We start from the raw sequence: 6,761 nt of genomic DNA, 5'->3' as shown, positions 1-6,761 counted from the left end.
GAGCGATGCTCTCCCTCAAATTTCACGAAACAAAACGAAAAAAAAATTATAATATTATATGTCAAGCAATGATAAAAATATATTTTTTCCATAGCAATTATGTATTAACATGTTTTCGAAAACCAAAAGAAAATTAAATTTTGCTCTATAATTTTTAATTTAATTTCATATTTTTTTTTTATTCTTCTTAAATGAAAAGTTTTCTTTTCAATGAACCAACCTATTTTTTTTTTTTTTAAACTTTTAATTGAAAATGTATTCCTTTACAGTGTTAAGAAATATTTATGGTAAACGGTAATACCTACTAAAACTATTATAGAATTATTGAATTTTATATATTATATTATGTCTACAATATAAAATGGTCCCCCTTATAATTACTCTTGATCCGCGTCTAATGCATAACGTTATAAAAAAATAATATAAATGGTATATAAATAATAATATAATAAAATGGTAGAGTATCAATTAAAATTCATTTTTTTCTTCCTTTAATTATATTTTTCGAACCGATATAGTTGTAAATTTACACCTGAAAATTAACAATAAACTAAAATTAGAATTGTTGAAGTAGTATTTACTTTTTTTTTTTATCATAATATTTAGAATATATTTTTTATCCATTACTACTAACCATTACTAACCATTATCACTAACCATTACTAACCATTACCATTAGCCTTTACTAACCATTACCATTAACACTATATAAATTAAATTTTAACAGTTTTAATGAAAGATTCTTTTTTATTAAATTTTTTTTGAATATATAAGGTTATTAATGGCGTAGAGAAAGAGGCGTCCCTATCACCCGGTACATCTTAATAAATGTACCGCAATAGCCCTACCCTGACCTTAATTGGTTAGAGTAGTCTGGTCCTCCAGGTTGGGGGTTTGGCGACGGACTTACAACCCATCACTGTAAAAATATCTTGTTAAGAAACCAAAACAAAAGCCTCGGGACAGAGTTATGGATAATGAACATTGGAATCGGACTGGACAACATGGATTAAGGATCGGAACTTGGACTGTGAGAACTTTATACTAGGCGGGAGTCCTCCAAACGCTAACAGAAGAGGTCGAAAAATATAACGTACAGGTTATAGCGTTACAAGAAACCAGGTGGCCAAGAGAAGGAAGTGTCATGTCGGGCAATATGGTGTTTATGTACGGGGGAAACGAGAATAATAAACATGAGAACAGAGTAGAATTTTTAATTCATAAAATAATGCCCCAGATCAAACAACTCAAAGTAGTAAATGAGAGAATATGCTATATACGAATAAATATGAAACATCATGATCTGGTAATAATTTGCACATACGCTCCTACAGAAACAGCAGATGAAGAAATAAAGAATAGCTTTTATGATTCACTAAAAAATACTTACGATTCTCTACCGAACCACTGCGTTAAAATAATAATGGGAGACCTAAACACCCAAATAGGATAGGTGGAAATATATAAATCTGTTGTAGGGAAACATAGCCTACATGACAAAGGTAACGATAACGGGGTGAAGCTAAGAAATTTCGCTATAAACCGAGAAATAAATATCAGTAGCGCACAGTTCCCCAGAAAGAATATCTATAAACATACATGGGTATCGCCAGGTGGCAGATACATCAGTCAAATAGACCATGTACTAATAAGTAATAGATACAAATCAAATATTACAAATTGTAAAAGCTATAGAAGAGCAGACATAGATTCGTACCATTACCTCGTGATTGGAGTTTTCAAAAGTAAAATGGCAGTAAAGTGGAATAATGAAGGAAAATTAAAAGCAGCTCGAAAATTCGACGTTGAAAGCATAAAAAAGAAGAAATACGAAAAAATATCTGTAAATGGTAGACAAAAAATTAAAATCAAAAAATATTTCTGGTATTGAAAAATTGGAGGAAAAATGGAATACGAATAAAAATTCAATAATTGAAACCACGGAGAGTGTAGTGCAATTCACACAAAAGTCAAAAAGAAATAAATGGTTCAACGAATGCTGTAGGAAAGGAATCCAGGAACGTAATAACGCTAGGATAACAGCAATCCAGTTACCTATACCTGAAAACATAAGAGAATTCGAGATTAAAAGGAAAGAAGTGACAAAACTAATAAGAAAAGAAAAAGAATGTCAGAAAAAGCAAGGATCGAAGAGATCGAAAGGTATAAATACAATTTAAGAGAATTCTTTAAGAGGTGCAAGGCATTTAAATCTGTATTTTTTCAGCATATATTATCCCTAATAGATGAGAATAGTGCCCTGATATCTGGTCCAGAAATGATAGCTAACGGTTCAGAGAATATTTCAGAGAATCATTAAATAAAATGCCGGATAATGACAGTAATGACCAAGAAACCAGAGCTTATTATACAGTAGACCAAGAAGTACCCCTAGTTCCTAGTTTAGATGAAACAATAACGGCAATACACACCCTGAAAAATAATAAGGCATCAGGTGAGGACAGGATTAACTCAGAATTTTGGAGGATAGAAGGTCCAGAAGTAGAAAGGGAATTACATTCAGTAATTCTACAGCTATGGGAAGAAGAAAGGTTTCCAGAAAGTTGGAATGAAACACTTATCTGCCCAATATTTAAAAAAGGAGACCGAAGAAAAGTAAAACACTATAGGGGGATAACCATATTAAATACAAGATACAAGGTCCTATCATTAATAATATTAAAAAGATTAAAGAAATACACTGAAAAAGCCGTGGGAGGATATCAATGTAGATTCAGGAAAGGAAGATCAACAACAGACCATATATTTGTAGTGAGACAACTAATGGAAAAGCACTATGAATATGCAAAGGACTTGCATATGGCTTTCGTGGACTATAAACAGGCTTATGATAGCATAGACAGGGAAAGGCTATGGGAGGCACTCAGGGCATTTGGTATTCCTATGAAAATTATCAAAATGATAAAATTATGCAAAAGTAAAACGTATAGCAGAGAAAAATTTGGGAATGAACTGTCTATGGCTTTTAAAATTAAAAGTGGACTACGACAAGGGGATGCTATGTCACCAATACTTTTTAACATGGCATTAGAAAGTGTGGTCCGAGAGATGTTAAACGGAGAAGCCTGATCACCGGATGAAGGAATGCTACTTGCATACGCAGATGATATTATCACTGGAAACACTCGAACAGAAGTTCAAATAAATCTGTAGAAATTAATAAAGGCAAGTAAAATTATGGGTCTAGCAGTAAATGCGGAAAAGACAAAATATATGGTAGTAATAAGAGGACCAGAAGATAACTCCAAACTTAAAGTAGGAAATAATGAATTCGAACAAGTTAAAGAATTGAAGTACCTAGGAGTAACTCTTAACAGCAAAAATATTATGCATGAAGAAGTAAATGTGAAATTGAATGCAGCAAATCGATGTTATTTCGCAATGGAGACCCTCTTTAAATCAAAAACGCTATCAAAAAAAGTCAAAGAAAAACTTTATATAAGCTACATAAGACCATTACTGACTTATGCATGTGCCACATGGTCCACAACCAAAGGTAACGAAGAGAAACTAAGAAGATTCGAAAGGAAAATCCTAAGAAGAATATATGGTCCAGTATTTAATACCGAAACACAACAATGGGAACTGAGATCAAATGCCCAATTAGAACATTTATACAAAAAGGAAAATATTGTGCAATTTATTAAAAGTATAAGAATTCAATGGGCCGGACATGCGTGGCGAGCAGAAGGATGCATAATAAAAGGAGTCATGACTTGGACGTTAGCGGGGAGGAGACCAAGAGGAAAACCACAAAGAAAATGGATAGATGGTAAAAATGAGATATGGAATGCGGCAACCCATGGTGGGGCGGATTGTCGAGTAATAGCGTATGATAGAGAGAAATGGGAGGAGGTAGTTTTGGCGGTAAAGATCCTCGATGGATCGTAAAGCCGGAAAAAAAAATATAAGTTTATTATATAGGTTATTTTAGTTTGAGTATTCATTTCCCAAAATATCCTAAATAAGAATTTTATATTCTGTATTTAACTTACAAAAACATTTTCTTGTGCATATAATTTTAATTTTTAAAAGTATATGAAAATATGTATATAGTTATCATTTTTATTGTTAAAATAAAATAGTATATTATTAATATTATTACAGATACAGGAGCTAAATAATTAAATTATACACTTGGATGGCAGTATTATATATATTCATTATAGTTTATTAATGAATATAATATAATTATTATTGGTTTGGGTCAGTTAAATGGCAGAATAAGAGTAATGAGTACGGAGTAAAAGGCGTTATTCAGAATTAAACTGTGGGTCATTATTTGCACTACGCATTAGACGGTTGATGGCATATCTATTAAATAATTAGTCAGGTAAAATGTAACAGAAAAACAGAGGTAATATCGAATAATATTATGAATTAAAATTGTTTTTTTTTCTTATGACTAAAGCTTGTACTAACCTGAATGTAATTTTAATCATCTTCAAAAATCATTATTAACTTTAAATTTTAATCGCTATACAAATATCTTTTACCAGCAATATTATCCATATAACAAAATATTAGAATGTTAATAATTTTGTATACCAAATATATTTAGATAATAGATAATATAGATACCCAGTTTTCCTAAACACTATATGTATACAAATAAATACAAATAATATTCTTTAATTCGATGTTTTTCCTTGAAATCGATGGTATTATATTTATATTAGTAATTAGTTGGTGATATCTTATGATTTATCGTTCTTATATGAATTGTTATTCTTTTCGAGTTTACAATACAACTAAACATAATATATTATCACCTATTAATTAGATAGGTAGTAAATTAAATATTACGGATATTTGTAAAACTAAATTAAATTAATTGGATTTAAAAAGATGTGAAGATTGTTAATTGTTAATTGTTAATTAAATCTTATTTTTTTATTACGTCATTAATGAACTTATAGATTTCGACAAATATTTTTCAAACGTTACATTCTTTTCTTCTGTTGATTGTAATTTGTACTACAGCCAGATTATATTTCCGATGACAAGATTTAAAAAAAAAAAACCAAATAAATCGAGCAAGAGTTGTGGGAGAATACATATTAATAATATGGATTATGGAGAACCAAACAGCATCAAATGTGTAAAACAATACGCTTTATTTTTAGTATAATATTTTTTCTTTTTGGTATCTATTTTCGTATCTATGAGGATTTATCATTCAGCAGGATGATATATGCTGTTATTATTAATAGAGAACCTACGTTGTAATGCAGGTTTTCCGATCTGACTTGGAATCGTTCTACATTCTTGGGACTGTACATAATTTGTATTATTATACGTTATATTGTTTGTGGAAAATGTTTCTTAATAATGTTATCAGCGGGACGGATTGTATTTTTCAATTATTGATGCAGCAACAATGTAGTAATAAAGAAAAACCCATTTAAATTTCTAAAAACGTATTTATAGTTGTATTTATCTTTTAGTATAATAATGGGTAAGGTAACTTATGAAAAATATTAATCCGTAAGCCTAAACATGTACGAGGGGCTTTTAGGATTCATATAATGGCATCATACAATACACAGTACTGCAGGTCAGTAGCGCTAAACACGAGGTGCAGGTCTGGCAGCTGCCTGATCATTTCTTTTTTTTGGAGGGAGGGACAGTTTAGGGTATAAATATGTTTTTTGAAAATTAACTTTTAAATATTCAAATGTAAAAGGCATTTAAAATCAGGGATCTGAAACCCTAAACTCCCCAGGCTACGGCCTTGGCGGTGGGTGGTGCATACAATTATTTTACCTAGTCTAGAGTCTAGATTATTTTTAAACTACTTCGGCGCCACTGCTGCAGGTCGTGCACAATATAATACATACATCAATGTAAAGCAATAATAACAATAATTCGTTCGACGACGATGACAGTACTCTCCGGTCGATGACGTATTAAAAAGTACTCGTTTCGGTTTCCGACCCGAAAACAGATGATTACGTCACACCAATGGTTCAGCATAAGAATATTAATACGCCGAGTGCATTGTAATAATTATTGTATCATTACAATGGAAAAGACGACAACGCTGCGTTATTGTTGTTATTATTATAATGACGTAGGTCAAAATAATACGATATTATAATAAAACGAAGGAAACGCGCGCTGGCGGCAGTGACGGATGGGAACACGAGACCGCGTCGAAGCGTGGTTTACGTTCTCCCTGCGTGGGTATGTAGGCGAAAAGGGCACCGCCGTGGCAGCGTCGACAGGCATTGCGATGGTGGGTGACACGACGGCGATGTACGTTGCTCTGGTTCAGGAGCAGCTCACCACCCTACTCGGGAAAAGGAAAGGAAATTAATGCATTTCTTTTTTTTTTCCTACTCATTTTCCCATGTTCATCCTTTGGCATCCCCGTCGGAAGAGAAACGAGGCGTGGCCATAACGCAAGTCGTCGCGCGCACCAGCCACCGCTGCTGTCGTCGGTACGGTGGCGGCGACGGCCGGGACCGTGCCGGGATGCGGCGGCGGCGGCGGCGGTGGCGGACAGAGTCGCGCACACCACTCCGCTCCGGCCGTGTACGCGACGACCGCGACTGCCGGCGCGCACCACAGCAGTTCAAAGCGGACCGTTCTGCTCGACGCACCGTAGTCGACGACTCCCGCTGCCGACCACGACCGCTGTACAACACACAACCATCGACGACCAACTACCATCGCCGCCGCAAGCAGTCGTGGACTTTCGGCGCGTCATCGCGGGTAGAAAAAAAAAACCCCCCCCC

The sequence above is a fragment of the Sipha flava genome, unplaced genomic scaffold (genome assembly GCF_003268045.1).
Source record: "Sipha flava isolate LNK unplaced genomic scaffold, YSA_version1 67_pilon_pilon, whole genome shotgun sequence".
In the NCBI taxonomy this organism is placed as follows: Eukaryota; Metazoa; Arthropoda; class Insecta; order Hemiptera; family Aphididae; genus Sipha; species Sipha flava.
The sequence above is the reverse complement of the archived record's forward strand: the minus strand, read 5'-3'. Positions refer to the sequence as shown.